This window comes from Grampus griseus (assembly GCF_964374135.1).
Source record: "Grampus griseus genome assembly, chromosome: 3".
NCBI lineage: Eukaryota > Metazoa > Chordata > Mammalia > Artiodactyla > Delphinidae > Grampus > Grampus griseus.
This window is the reverse complement of record NC_139019.1, coordinates 87826574-87842778: the sequence shown is the minus strand read 5'-3', so window position 1 is coordinate 87842778 and position 16205 is coordinate 87826574.

Sequence of the window (16205 nt, the reverse complement as noted above, 5' to 3'; positions counted from 1 at the left end):
AGACTGAGTTGACTTTTCACATTGTTTTTTAAACACCAGAAAGACACATTTTGAAATAGAATTCTGTCTAGCAGCTTTCCATGTCATTCAGAATGAGATCCAAAGTCGTTATCCTGGTCAACAAGGTCATTCTTGATATTGCCCCTCCCTACCTCTGTAACTTCTGCTACACTCTGCCTTCAGTCAATCTGATTCAGTTACACTGGCTCTTTGCTGTTGTGGGACTCCTACCTCAGGACCTTTGCACTTACTTGACCCACCCCCCACCCCCACATACACACCCACAGATATCAGCATAACCTACTTGCTCATTGCATTTTTCACTCTGTTCAAATGTTAACCTCACCAAGAAGCTTTCCTTAACCATCTTATCTAAAATAGCCCCCAGCCCCCAACACACATACTCCATTTGCAAAAAATGTAAATCCCCTGAGAGCAGGTACTTTAAGACAGTTTTATTCAACTCTGTATCTTAGAAGTATGTGGCGCAGAGTAGATGCTCAAGAGTATTTGTTGATGGAATGAATATATGATCCCCTGAAATGGATATTTGTGAGTTACTACATCAAAAAGAGATTCACATCTAAAATGCTGCAAGTTCCACTTGACAAAACACATGCAAGTACGCATAGACTATCCTGCTTCATTAATGTAAGGCTTTAGGGCAGAAAAAAAAAAAAAGTAAAACACCAGAGAACTCAAGTTATTGGCAGATAAAATTGAACCGCTGTGGGTCAGACTTCGTAAACTTACGCTAGATGTGGACACTCACTCAGAAGCTAGTCGCAGAGTCAGTGGTAAACCAAAGAGGAGGTGCCAGCAAGCTGGGCTGGAGCAGAACAGCAGTGATCATGAACCTGCAGGCTGGTGTGCTAGGGTCTCTCATAATTGTTCATTAGCCGTGTAAGTGGCCTGTGGTGTGGACTTTTTTACACGTAAGAATATTGACTCCCAGAGAAGTAATTTGCCTTAACTTTCACTTTATGCTAGTGAAACTGAGCTAGTGGATTCTATAAGTTTTAGGATTGCCAAATGGAAAACCAATATGTGGGTGGTGGTTTGCAATATGAAAGTATGCCTTATTCGAATTCTTTGAAGCAGAAAATGCTGACATAGTTTTTCCTAACAATTCGCTATGGGAAATAAGACAAGGAAATGGGTGGGAGTTGTCCAAAACTGAAAGTTGGCCTGGAGATAGAATGCAGATGGAGGAGATAAATAAGAAGTGTGAAGAGTTGATCTCTTAAGACTTAGTGGTAGAATCCACCTTTCTTAGCATCTTTATAAATGATCTGGAGGAGGCTCTATCAGAGAATTATTGGGTTTAAGTTGACTTTTCCGTTGTTTAGCAGGAAGGGTTTAGATAAGAGATAGCAGTCATTGACATGTTAATGAATCCTATCTCCACCTGATGGATTTGAACAGCTGACGGAAAGAGGTGTGTGTGTGTGTGTGTGTGTGTGTGTGTGTGTGTGTGTTCGTGCGCGCCGCCTTGGGAGTCTTGGGGGAAGTACCCACTGACTGAAGTACTGACTGAAGATGGAATATAAATGGGAATTTTGGAAGACCAGGAGCCTGAGTCAGTTTGGGGTTTAAAGAGTAATATTTTTTCCAAAAAGTAACTGAAATCTCCCCTAAGAAATGCTGATGCCACCACCAACAGCCACCACAGAAACCCAAAACACCTTTCCCTACTCTTCTGTAAAAGAGTGGGGTTGATACAATTGCAGTAGTGTGTATTTGTTCTGATTGTTACTAGTGAAAACGGGATTTTTGAAGGGCAGCTAAACTCACTGGAAAGGTATGGGTAGGAGATGGCTGAGAGATCATGAAAATACTAGGTTGAGAAGAAAGAGGAATATAGGGTGAGAAGAGTGATTTTTGTCTGGTCTTTTTTTTTGCCAGTTAGGACATTCTGAGGTTTGCATATCTACTGCTGGTTTCCCTGGGTGTAACTGAAGACTTCACGTAACCTGGATTCAAATTACCTTTCCAAAATCATCTCCCGTTCCAGCCTCAGACCACCACCAAGCAGCACTGAAGTGCAGCTAACTACCACATGTTAATTGTTGTCATTATCATATCATTCTTTAAAAACCCACTCAGCTGCCCTATTCTGTGAAGCCTTCCCAAAAGGCCTCTCCACCTCCTGCCCTGAGATTAGCCTATCCTTTTTTCTGGCCTTCCAAAGGACTTGTATTACTCCTGCCCTTAGCACTTCTTTTATTGTCTCATTTCATAGCTAATTGTTTATTCCTCCCTGCCCCCCGCATCATTAGTTCCTCAAGTGAGGGAATCTTGTTACATCCAACTTCAAAATTTGCTATGTATCTTCTCAAGATTTCTATCAGATGTATAAAGAAAGTACACAAATTTTCAATGTTTTTCTAAGATATAACTGATTTCTTACAGGGTCAGAGGAAAGGGAGTGTAAAATGATAAAAATGTGTTGTCCTACGCTTTGACATATACCTTTGGTACTTCCTCAAAATGTTCTTAGAAACTCAGCTTGGAGAAAGGAAAATGAGAACTTGAATTCTAGCTGTTTGGAGACAGTAAATCATAAAAGTAGGGATTAAAGAGATGATAAGATGAACACAAATTTTTATTGATTGTTTTCTCCCCAAAATGAGAATAATAAGAACCTTGTCCAAGATACCACCTGTCGTCGCATCACTTCTTTCTTTTCTTATATTTTCTAAATTAACAAAATCAGTTACATAATTTTCCTCACAGAGTTTTTCTCTAAGCCATTGTTAAAAAATTTTTACTGACGCTTGTTAAAGATAGTTAGGCAACTTTATTTAGTACCTTTGTGTTAGGTATAGGGACCACTGCAGTGGGATTTTACAGTGGGAGAGAAAGAATGGGCTCAAATCTGAATACATCATGGGCAAGTGGGAAATTTATAGCCAAGGAGCAGGGTGAGGGGTCAGTGGATGGCAAATTACTAAGAGAAAACATCAGGGATCAGGAAGAATCTGGCAAAAAACTGACCTAACAGGATTCTCGCTGAAGACAGGTCAGAGTAAACAGACATCACCTGGGGGATGGTGGGATGAGCGACCTGATCAGATATCCAGGGTGATCAGATATCCAGGGTGATCAGATATCTAGGGTGAAGGGCTCTGGTTAAAATGACTTAGCAGAGTTCTTGCTAAAATTAGATTTTTACAGGGAAGTTCATGGATGGACCTTGGAAAAGGTTCAGGAGCCTGACTAAAGTTTGGTCAGGCAAAGAATCTTTGTCATCATTATTTGCGGGAGAAAATATTTCAGTAACTTAAAATAGACATGTGGGGCTTCCCTGGTGGCGCAGTGGTTGAGAGTCCGCCTGCTGATGCAGGGGACACGGGTTCGTGCCCCGGTCCGGGAAGATCCCACGTGCCGCTGAGCGGCTAGGCCCGTGAGCCATGGCCGCTGAACCTGCGCGTCCGGAGCCTGTGCTCCACAACGGGAGAGGCCACAACAGTGAGAGGCCCGCGTACCGCAAAAAAAAAAAAAAAAAAAAAAAAAAAATTGACATGTGTAGTAAGTTTCAATAAATTCCACAATGTTAAAAATTACATGAGATGGAAGAAATGTGAAAATAAAAATAATATTAAAGACTGTAACATTAGAGCTTTAACTATTTCAACTCTCCTTAATAAAAATAGGAAACATTACCAAATTTAAATGATCTAAATCACTGCATTGAAGTATCTACTTTTAGGTAAATAAAAGACTTCATAACAATTCTCCCACTTTTTGCAACATGGAAAACATATTACTCAACAACATTTTGTCACCACAGGTTGACTTACATAAACAAAATGATTTTAAATGAGCAGAACGTAGTCATTTACCCAATGATTATTGTCCCCTTCAAAAAACAGACAGTTACAGATTTTTAAACATGCCACTTATACAAGACCCACCTGCATATCCAGGCTGTTGCTGACCACACCCCCACTTCACTTCCCTGACCACTGGAGCTCATAGGACCTTTGCTATGAGCTTGTCTATGAAGTCAGAAATTCTGCAGATCACAAACAGCCAGGGGGCTTCCCTGGTGGCGCAGTAGTTAAGAATCCTCCTGCCAATGCGGGGGACACGGGTTCAATCCCTGGTCCAGGAAGATCCCACATGCTGTGGAGCAACTAAACCTGTGCGCCACAACTACTGAGCCTGCACTCTAGAGCCCACGAGCCACAACTACTGAGCCCATGAACCACAACTACTGAAGGCCACACACCTAGGGCCTATGCTCTGCAACGAGAAGCCACAACAATGAGAAGCCTGTGCACCGCAACGAAGAGTAGCCCCTGCTCGCCACAACTAGAGAAAGCCCGCGCAGCAGCGAAGATGCAACACAGCCAAAAATAAATAAATAAAAATAATTTTTAAATGTTCCCTTTAAAAAAAAAAATGAGAACAGCCAGGAGTTGGGCTGCCTAAGTGTTTGCCCCACATCAAAAACTTGTTCTCTGTATATTGTCTAAAGAATTTTTACTTTACTTTGATATCCATTAAAAATACCTTCAATTAGAGATCTCATTTAGGACAAGAAGCATCTTTACTCTTGTTACTGTTAGCATACCCACACCTTTGGGCAGATAAGGTGTAAAGGGCTGAGAGCTTCTTATTATAAATTATTGTAAATTAGTGCTTTTTCTCAAAGTTAATGGAGATGAAGTAGATGGAGCCAAAGGTGAATGGACTTGTGATGAGGGAGGGGAAAGATAGAGAAGGGAAAGGGCGGGTCTCACTAGGCTGCCTTTGTGAGGATGGGGGGAAGGGACATGCTGAGAGGTGGGAGAAAATTGTGTCAGGAAAAATTGTGGAAGCCTTTGAAAAGTGGGAAAAAAGATTACTGGGTGTTCTATGGAAGGTTAGGTGTTATCCAGCCCAAGCTCCCTGGTTATCCACAGGGATTGTCTCAGAGCTATCTTATCACTGTTAGCTGCAGGAAACAGAGAGTAATATGGTGGGATTCAGGACACACTGTCCTAAAATATGGCACTTTGGAATATTGAATATTTGAAGCTGCAGGAGTTTGAGAAATCAACAGAAGCAAGAAGGTATCTCTGACTTTCCCTTCCCTACCCCACCTCCCTGCCCTTCTCCCCCGAAGCAGTCATAAGACCCTCATGTGGGAGGTGCCCTTCCGATACCCAGAAGAAAGGGTCATCCTTATCTCCAAGATGAAAGACCACGAAGAAGAATCCAAGCAGGTCTTGTGAAATTTCTCCAGTTTACTACACTTACCTCATACCCTTTGTCTTACCGTCTTTCTCCATGACTGTCCACTCTTTATCAGACCTAGCATAAAAACAATCAGGTTTAACCATTCTTTTAGGTCTTCATTTCCTTATGAAGGCGCTCACGTCTGGTAAAACTTAAGTAAACTCATATGCTTCTCTCCTGTTCATCTGTCTTTGTTGGTTTAATTTTCAGACCCATCCAAGGACTCTAAGAGTGTCAAGGAAAATTTTTTCGTCTCCCACAAATACAAATAATTCTTGTCCATAGAAACACAAATTCATTTTTGTTAGTGGGGATGTAATTGATTATTGTCCTGGCAATATTGACCAGTTTGGCATCTGTAACTGAATTCATTTCAGCCTATCTGATTGCCTGTATCTTCTTCTGCTCTTTGACTTCTCCTCTGACCTCATTTTTAACCTTCCTGGTTCCCCCGTTAAATACCGCGTTTTTAAAACTTTGACATAGATTCATTTTACATTTGATTGACAGCTATGATTTTCCTTTTTTAAAAATTTAAATTTTAACAATTTAAAACACCATCCTCCAAGATGCCCAGTGGCTTCACCTGACAGAGCCAGAGAATATGCACCATGGAGAAGTACACCTCAGAGGGAGCCCCAGTACCTTAGCTGGGGCGAATACCAAGCAATACCAGGACTTTAATTTTGTTGACTTTTCCTCCCATTGGCACAAACTCATATAGATCACTGAGTTTTTCTGTTTCTTTGTTTAGTCTTGACCTATGGCTGAAGCTGTAGAACTGGAGTTATAAGTGTTCAATGTGTCTATATATATATATGTGTGTGTTTATAATTCAGAAAGGCCTTTACCTCTTGGTTTGTAACTGTAAAAGTTTTCCCTATCTTTGGAGAATATTAATATACTAGTTAATAAAGTTTCTTAAACAACTCTGTTCTGACTGGTTTATAGACAGCTAAGAATTTACATAAATTTTATATTTCTAGGCTTCCAGAAAATAAGGAAATCAAATATCTAATACTTTAAAAGTGTTGCACTTAAAAATAAATCTATCCTACAGAATGAGCTAAATCAAACATTTTAAGAATTCAAATTTACGTAATTTATGTGAATCTTGGATAAATGAGAATAGTTAAATAATTTTTGTTCAAAAAAAAAGAGAACTCTGTCTTCTCTTTGTTTTATCAGTGTCAAGTATAATATAAATGTATGTCATGGAGTAAAAACTTTTCCTCTACATTGTTAGGTTCAGGATTGGGGTGCCTTCAAATTAAATTGACAAAAGACAGATTAGCAAGAGAAAAGATAGATTTTATTTATTTATTTAGTTTTGGCTGTGTTGGGTCTCGAGTGCAGGCTTTCTCTAGTTGCGGTGAGGGGGGGGGAAGCTACTCTTCATCACAGTGGCTTCTCTTGTTGCAGAGCATGGGCTCTAGGCACGTGGGCTTCAGTGGTTGTGGCACGCGGGCTCAGTAGTTGTGGCACACGGGCTTAGTTTCTCCACAGCATGTGGGATCTTCCCGGACCAGGGCTTGAACCCGTGTCCCCTGTACTGGCAACCGGATTTTTAGCCACTGCAACACCAGGGAAGCCCCAAGAAAAGAGATTTTTATGCATGTACCTATGTATATATAACTGAGAATTTCACAGAAAAATGTGACTCAAAGGGGCGATTAGAATTTGAGGCTTATATACCATCTTAAGGGACAGGAGCAAAAACAGAAGGGCATTTATGGGAAAACAAATGATTTCTTGGATAGATAAATGGGCCATAGAAAGGAGACAGAGTTTTGTCGCCATGTCTGTTTAGGTGGGGTGTAGAGTCTTCTCATTTCTGGTGATGGGTCAATCTTCCCTGGTTGCTCCCAGGGAGGGGAGTTATAACAACAAAATTCTTTTGAGTTCTTTGGAAGGCTCTGCCTTTAGGCAGATAAGGGATTTCAGGAACTCAAATGCCTTCTGTTCAAAATAACTTTTGTGCCACTGGACCCCTTCACAAACCTTTTATTTTACTTGGATTTGTTTTTCCTAAGCTATAGGTTTATTGATCAAATAAATTGACATTACTCTTACATAACGTTTAGGACTGTGGAAAATGTAAATTTTGTTCGATTAAATTGAGTCATTATTCTGACAAACTTTTTTTTGATAGTTGCTTTTATTTTATTTTATTTATTTTATTGAAGCATAGTAGATTTACAATATTGTGTTAGTTTTAGGTGTACAGCATAGTGATTCAGTATTTTGTAGATTATATTCCATTATAGGTAATTACAAGATAATGGGTATAATTCCTGTGCTATAGAGTATACCCTTGCTGCTTATCTATCTTGTATGCAGTAGTGTGTATCTGTTAATCCCATACCCTTAATTTGTCCCTCCTCACTTTCTTCTCCCCTTGGTAACCCAAGTTTGTTTTCTATATCTGTGAATCTCTTTCTGTTTTGTATATGTATTCATTTGTATTATTTTTTATTTTTTTAACATCTTTACTGGAGTATAATTGCTTTACAATGGTGTGTTAGTTTCTGCTTTATAACAAAGTGAATCAGCTATACATATACATATATCCCCATGTCTCCTCCCTCTTGTGTCTCCCTCCCTCCCACCCTCCCTATCCACCCCTCCAGGTGGTCACAAAGCACGGAGCTGATCTCCCTGTGCTATGCGGCTGCTTCCCACTAGTGTATTATTTTTTAGATTCCACAAATAAGTGACATCATATAATATTTGTCTTTCCCTGCCTGACATTTCACTAAGCATAATATTCTCTAGGTCCATCCATGTTGCGGCAAATGGTAGTTTTTTATTCTTTTTTTATGGTTGAGTACTATATATATATATATATATACACACACACCACATCTTAATATAATCATCTGTTGATAAGGCACTTAGGTTGCTTCCATGTCTTGGTATTCCAACAAACTTTTAATTTCAACAGCAGTTATGTTTTTTTATGTCAGCTTTAAGTATGTCAGCTTTAAGATAATTTTCAGGATCTGTGGTTAATTTAAAACCTCGGATTGTTATTAAATTAAATGAATTAATAGATAATCATTGAATATCAGGATAATTTCTGGGTAAATTAGAATACTGAACCACTGATCATGAAACAAAGTTTGAGATTTATCAACTTTTCATTTTATTTTATATGCTACAGAAAGGCTATATCTTTCAGTCATGTTAATGAATGTGCTCACTTTTGCCATCTTAAGAGCTGTGAAAGAGATGTGCATTGCTGTAGAAAGCTGTATAAAATGTGTTCACAGGCTAGTTTGCAAGTGCTTGTGTATGACATCCGATTCAATAATCCATCCCTGTTGGGAAGAAAACTTTTCCTTTATCCACTTAGGTTCAATTCATTGTGGGTTTGTGAATTAACTGACAAGCAGAAGAAAAGACACGGTTTATTTACACCCATGCTCACAGAAGTCACTAAGTAATGAGTAACTCACTGGCTAGCCAGAGGTAAAAGTTTATATACCAACTTAACAAAAAAGAGGCATGTTTAGGGCTTCACTGGAAAGTATGGACGGTTCTATTGGACGTCATGATGCTAATGAGCAGCCAAATTTGCACTTCCTGGTGCTAAGGGTCAGTCTCCTTCCAAACAGGAAAATCTCTCACAAAAGGGTCAATGGCAGTTGTATTTTCAGGAGTATCTGCTTAAGTTTAGATAAGGTTTCTTTCTGTGGCAGCTGATTGTTCAGGTGTTTTAAGCTTAAAGAAATTTTAATTCCTTCACCCCCATGCCATCATTTTTCTCTGTGAAACAGCAGGTAATTACTTTGGTTGTTTTTCTCTTTTTTTTTTTTTTTTTTGATTTTGATTTTTTTCCAAGCTATTTTATTGCTTTTAATTTTAAAATTATTTTTTATTGGAGTATAGTTGCTTTACAATGTTGTGTTAGTTTCTGCTGTACAATAAAGTGAATCAGTTATATATATACATATATCCCCTCTTTTTTGGATTTCCTTCCCATTTAAGTCACCACAGAGCATTGAGTAGAGTTCCCTGTGCTATACAGTAAGTTCTCATTAGTTACCTATTTTATACACAGTAGTGTATATATGTTGATCCCAATCACCCAATTCATCCCACCTCCCCAATAACTTTGTTAAAAGTTATAATTATTAGGGGTAGTTGAGACCATAATAGGAGCAAGAATGACAGAGAAATAAAATTGTGCATTTTTTTTTTCAAGAAAAAGAGTAGGGTTTTTTCCTTTAAAATAAAATAATTTTTTTATTCTCTGGGCTCCTTTACATTTAAAAATTATTGAGGACTCCAAAGAGCTTTTGTTTGTATGAGAAATATAAAAAATATTTATTTTTGGGCTTCCCTGGTGGCGCAGTGGTTGAGAGTCCGCCTGCCGATGCAGGGGACACAGGTTCGTGCCCCGGTCCGGGAAGATCCCACATGCCGTGGAGCGGCTGGGCCCGTGAGCCATGGCTGCTGAGCCTGTGCGTCCGGAGCCTGTGCTCCGCAACGGGAGAGGCCACAACAGTGAAAAGCCCGCGTACCACAAAACAAACAAACAAACAGACAAACAAAAAAATTTATTTTTTGATCATTGGAAAGCAGCAATATCAAAGGAATCCATTGCATATTAAAATAATAACATATTTTTATGAACAATATATTTTCTAAAACCAAAAAAATATGGCAATAGCATTGTTTTATGTTTTTGGAAATCTCTTAAATGTCTGGCTTACCAGAAAAAAGCTGGATTCTCATATCTACTTCTGCATGTAATCTGTTGTAATATTACACATCCCATAGCTTCTGTACTGTACCCTTGTGAGAAAATGAGAATGAAAAAGGCAAATAGCATTTTAATATTACTATGAGAATAGTTTTTACTTCATGCATCCCCTGAAAGAGCTTTAGGGCTCTGTCCTTGCTATAGACTGAATGTTTGTGTCCCCCTGAAAATTCATATGTTGAACCTAATCCCCAATATGTTGGTATTATGAGGTGGAGCTTTTTGGAGGTACTTAGGTCAGGAGGGCAGAGCCTTCATGAATGAGACTAGCGTTCTTACAAAATAGACTCCAGAGAGCTCTCTTGCCAGCTTCCAATCATGAGAGGACACAATGAGACTCAGCCATCTATGAACCAAGAAGCGGGGCTCTCACCACACACTGATTCTGGCAGGACCTTGATCTTGGACTTCTTAGCCTGCAGATTTGTGAGAAATAAATGTTTATATTTTAAGCTGCCCAGTATATGGTATTTTGTTATAGCAGCCTGTAGACAGAAATAATCAATAAACCAGTCCATAATAGGAATAGAAAAGAGTTTTATTTGAGCCAAACTGAGGACTGTAGCCTGAGAGACAGATTCAAGGAGATTTTGCACTGTGTTCCTCTGGACTACAAAACAGGGGAGGCTTATAAAGACAAAACCCACAGAATTACATAAGTTGTTTGTCAAGTGTTAGGATTGGAGCTGACAGGAAGTTAGGGTGCTTGTTAAGCAAGGATCCAAAATGGTTGCCTAGTTACAAGGGGAGACGTTGAGACTGTAAGATTGCATCTGGCAGCTGCTAGCATATTGTTTTGAGAATGGCTGAGGCTGTCCTTGAGACTGATGCAGTTCAGAAAATTCAAGTTCTCAGTGATGCAGGAATGTGTCTGAAACCACACTCACAATGGCCACCTGGCTCCATTTTGAATGCCTGAACCACAATAACTCCATTTTGATTTTTAATTGCATTCTTTTCTTCAATGGTTAAAGCAGATATAGGCCATAAAACAGGCTGTTTGAGTTAGCATAAAGTTCAAGCCAAATCTCACATAAGCCAGAATGACTTCTCCATACCTGAATATGTGAAAATTTCTCCCATCAAGCCCAAATGGATTAATACAGTCTTTAAGAAAAGGGTCAGTTTATTCCAGAATATAAAATAGTGTAATGGGGAAAACTTGGAAAGTGAATTTTATTTTCTTTGGTTTTATAATACCTGAGCTTGTAAAGAGGCTATAAAATATGTTAAATTTTAGCAAAGATTATTGTGTTTTAATGGCTTACTTCCTTGGTTCACTGATTAATAACCTTCAATTGTAATATGAAAGCTCATTCTTTACCTTTTGGGTTTTCTGCCTACATAGCAGAGATTCTGTGGCTTATCAGAATAATCTTGTTTATTTAAGGAAAAAAAAGAACAAAGTCTTCTTACTTTTGAAAGAACTAATGTTCTTTACATTCATGTTACCTTATATATTTACTTTTAAAATCTTTTATTGTCATTTTGATTGAATAAGTAACCAAGTATTGTTGCTCAGTAACCCATGATCCTACCTTAATGAAGTGTCCACTTATCCTCTGCCAATTCTTTGGAAATTGCCTTCCCCAAATGAGAACCCTAAATTTAGAAAAACTAAAATAAAAATTTCAGGATGTCTTTTACACCTAAAAGTGTCTTTGGATTTGCAAAAGTTTCCTGGGAAAACCACAAAGATTTGGTTTCTCACCTTATAAAAAGAGAGCTGCTAAAAATAATTAGGTTTGTTTGAGATGTTCCTATTGTGAGACTTGGATGGGAAGAGTTGTCATATCAGGAGAGATGTTCACTCTTCTCTAGAATAGGTTTGTATAGACAAATATTGAGATAACTTTCAGAGTTTGTATTCTTTATTGAATGTCCCTAGAAGTTTGCCAGTGCCCTTGCTATCTATAATAGGATTTTACTCTCAGGAGAAATCAGACCAAAATTTGAAATAGTATGCATTGTATCCCAATAGAGAATTTTACTTTCTTTCATTCCGTTATTATTAGCCACAGTAATAAATGAACCACAGCCATTGAGTCTTTGTAATCTATCTCTATCTTCCTATCTACCTATCTATCTAATCTATCTATCTATCTATCCATCTATCTATCCATCCATCTATCCATCTATTTATCTATCTATCTATCTATCTATCTATCATCTATCTATCTCTTGTAATCTGATGCTTGCCTGAGGACTCTGTTATAAGTTACAGCCCAGAGTCTGTGTCTTCAATAAATAAGGACAGTCTTAGAGACTAGTGGGAAAGGACCATAACAAGTACTTCAAAATACTGGCATTTCAAAAAACAGACTCTTGCCCAGGCTTCTGAGTTGATATCACTTAGATAACTTTCAGACCTTACCAACGAACTGAGTCAGAATTTCCAGAACTCTTTTTAGTCCAGAGAGCAGGCTGCTGTCCAAAATCCAGCAAAGCAAAAATTAATTACAGAGGACCAAATGGAGTGAGGGGGGAAACATTACTATGGCTAGTTTTTTGGAATATTGTTCAGAAACCCCCTTGTTTGGAATATTGTTGATGCTGTGTTACTGTTTCATTTTTTGGATATACGAAGAAGCCCTTTCTCTTTCTTCTTAAGCAATCTATAACCCACACAACTTATTAGACTGCTTTTGTGAGCTAAATTAAACATTTTTACATGGTATTTGATTCTTACTGGCTCTCCCAAATTCAGAAACTTTTACTAAGTCTTGTTGCTTTTCATGATAATGTAGTTATTTGCATACATTCAATAAGACTCTATCTGCCTTTATATCAGGATACAATTGGACAAATTACTTGGAATTTATGATTTGAGAATGATGCCCTTTTAATCAGGTATGACAGGTCATTTTTATGGAAAAAGAAGGTTGATTTTACATACAGGACCAATACCTGTTAAGCCCACCTAGGAAAATTGACTTTCAGGGTCCCACGCCTACAAATGATAAGAAAATGTCATTTTCTGGTAAGCGAGGAAACAGTCTATTTTGAGGACCTCTAAAAGAGTGGAAGTCATTAAATTTATAGGTACTGGTGGAGAGAGGTTTGGGAACTTGATTTCTTAGCCTCAGGATAACAAATAATAGTAGCTTTTAAGATTCCAGTCCAAGATTCCTTATGAAATTTCCCAGTCAGAAGTTTATTTGTGGCCTCAATGCTTAGTGCTTAAGTTTGAATAGCAAACTCAAGGAAGCTTGTATGGTTGGTTAACACTCTTGCTCACAAATTTTCTATAAAAGCCCAGTAGTAAATATTTTTAGCTTTGCAACACGGCCAGGATCAGGGTGCAGTAAAATGTAGCAAAGCCTTGCCAAGCCATACTGGAGCCCGAGGCAAAAGAGAAAAAGGAAAAACAGTATTACTGGTCCTGTCTTCATTTAAAAATTTTGACATTTTGCTCAATTTGGGGGGGGCATTCTTTTGATTTTAAAAAGTATGCATCAGAGCTTCCCTGGTGGCGCAGTGGTTGAGAGTCCGCCTGCCGATGCAGGGGACACGAGTTCGTGCCCCGGTCCCGGAAGATCCCACATGCCGTGGAGCGGCTGGGCCCGTGAGCCATGGCCGCTGAGCCTGTGCGTCCGGAGCCTGTGCTCCGCAACAGAAAAAAGTACTTTATCATCCCTTTCTATATCCAAAGAGAAGTATCTACTCCCTGAGTGGCGACAAAGAATAACATCTTATCACTTGGCTAAGGAGGCAACATAAAACAAGAAAAATCCCATAATCCAGGGATTAATGAAGCCAGCCGTATCAGAAAGAGGATCAGAGGAGAGGTGGGAGTTACTTCACATCACCACTCCAGCCACTCTTCCTCTGTCTCCCACCTGCCCCAGGAGGGATGACACCTTGAATGGTTCTTTCAATCCCCGTAGTTTGTGGATCCTGGTTATGACTGTTTTATCTCTGGAAGGAGAGATAAAACCCATACTATAAAGGGAACAGGTTAGGAAGGGGCAACCTGATACTTGTGATCAGATTTGGGAGTGGAGCAAACAAATTTGGAGTACAGACATTTGATTGATTATTATACTGATACCACAAATTGTCAACATTTAGAATTGTGGCTTGCCATTTCTGAGTCACTAAAAGTAAATATTATTATCTCTCCTTTCTTTGTTTATTGCGAGCACATATATAACTATTCTAAAATTATACAATAAGAAACAAAAATGTTATTAAACTTAAGAGGGAAAAACATTAAATTGGTTAGGGAGTCACACATAACTTAATTCTTTCTAAAGGCCCTATTTTACCAGTTGAAAATAAGGAAATACCAGTTATAGGAGATAGCTGGGCACAGAATTGAGGGAATGTAAACATGGTAGAACATCTTTGTGTTGTATTAATTTCGTTTAAATAGAGGAAAAGATAAATATGTGAATCTTAAGCAAAAAAAAAAAAAAAAAGTAAAATAAACCCCTACATTTGCCTCAATTACCACATTAACTTATATAAAAGTGGGAGAACAATGAATTCGTTGTATTAACTCTTGGTTAATTGTTTCCTTTCATGAGCTTAAATTAATCTTCAGAGAGTTATGGATAATTGATCATTTCACTTTCTCTTTCTCCCATTAAATTGCATGAAGTCTTAGTTTCACAGGACTGCTTGATGAATACATTTTCTATTCCCACAATAACAAAGTACCACAAATGGAGTGATTTAAAACAACACCTTTTTATTATTTCATAGTTCTGTAGGTCAGAAATCCTGGCGTGGGCTCAGCCGGAGTCTCTGATCAGGTTCCCATGGGGCTGGAATCAAGGCATCAGTGGGGCTGTGCTCCCTTGTTGTTCGGGCTCTTCTTCCATGCTTATGCATTTGTTGGCAGAATTCAGAATTCTGTAGGATGGAGGGCTGGTCTTCTCACTGGCTATCAGCCAGGTGCAGCCCTCTCCTCAACGTGAGAGTTTGCTTCTTTAAGGCCAAAGGTAAAGCAACCGCTGCTGCTTTGAATCTCCTTTATTCTGACTTCCAGACAGTCTTTAAAGATTTCACATGACTACATCAGGCCCACCCAGAATAATTTCCCTTTAAAGTGCAACTGATTAGCGACTTTAGGTGCTGGTGATTCAAGGGTAAACAAAGTAGGCCTTAATTCTGGTGATAGTCAACTAATACTAAAAGAAAATACCACAGCTGCAGACTCTGGTAACTGCTGTAAAGGAAATGAACAGGGTGGTATGACACCAGGGAAAAGCTTTTGTGACAGGAGGTGGTACCTGGGCTGAGACCTGGAAGATGAGCACGAATCAGTCATGGGAAGAACTGAGGGAAAACCAGTGACGTACCAGTTGCACTTTTATATTGTGCCTGAAACAAACTATTAAAGAGTACAGATCAGTTCCTTAAGGGAATTCTCTGAAAGCCTGCTAAGTTATCTTTATCTTTGAGTATTGCAGCAAAAACGCAATTCAATAATGGATTAAATTTATTGAACACTTGGGGTTTTGCATGATTTCCAGATGCATAAACAATGTCTTCTGCCCCCAGAGTGTCCTTCTAGGTCATCCACTGCACCTACCGCAATCAGTGGGACCAATGGCACATTAACTGATCTCTACTTACATCACTGGTGCCATAGGATGTTTTAGCCATTAATAACAACCATCATTAGCCAACTGTAAGCATGAAAAGTTTTTATATGTGGGTGTGTTTTTATAGGCAAATGTGAATTTCAAAGTGAGTACATATATTCTGTATCAGCAAAGAAGAAAGAAAAGGCTTTTATTTTAAACTGTTTTCAACATTTTAAATTTATGTGCTGGCTTTCAGTGTGAATCTGTTATAATACATATCTACTCCAGGTTTGAATTTTATTCAAATATGTAAATATTTTATATTGTAGAATCCATTATTTCACCACAATGTTATACACTGAAATAAGTCATATGAATATACATGTTGCTATTTTGGGGTTCTTCATTTCTTCCCTACCCATCATCCCCTCCTCTCTACCTAATTCATAAGTAAGTTACTAAATAAATCCTGAAAACTCCACATAAAAAATGTTTCTCAATCCCACCCTTACTTCATTATCTCCACCATGCTGGCCTTAATTCATGCTTTTAAGGCCCATCCATTGATCTTTCAAACAGTCTTAACTGGTCTTCCTGCTAAGAGCCTCTTCCTACTTTAGTCCATTTTCTATACAGTTGCCAGATTATCTTCCTAAAAACTGAGCAAAGTCCCTGTG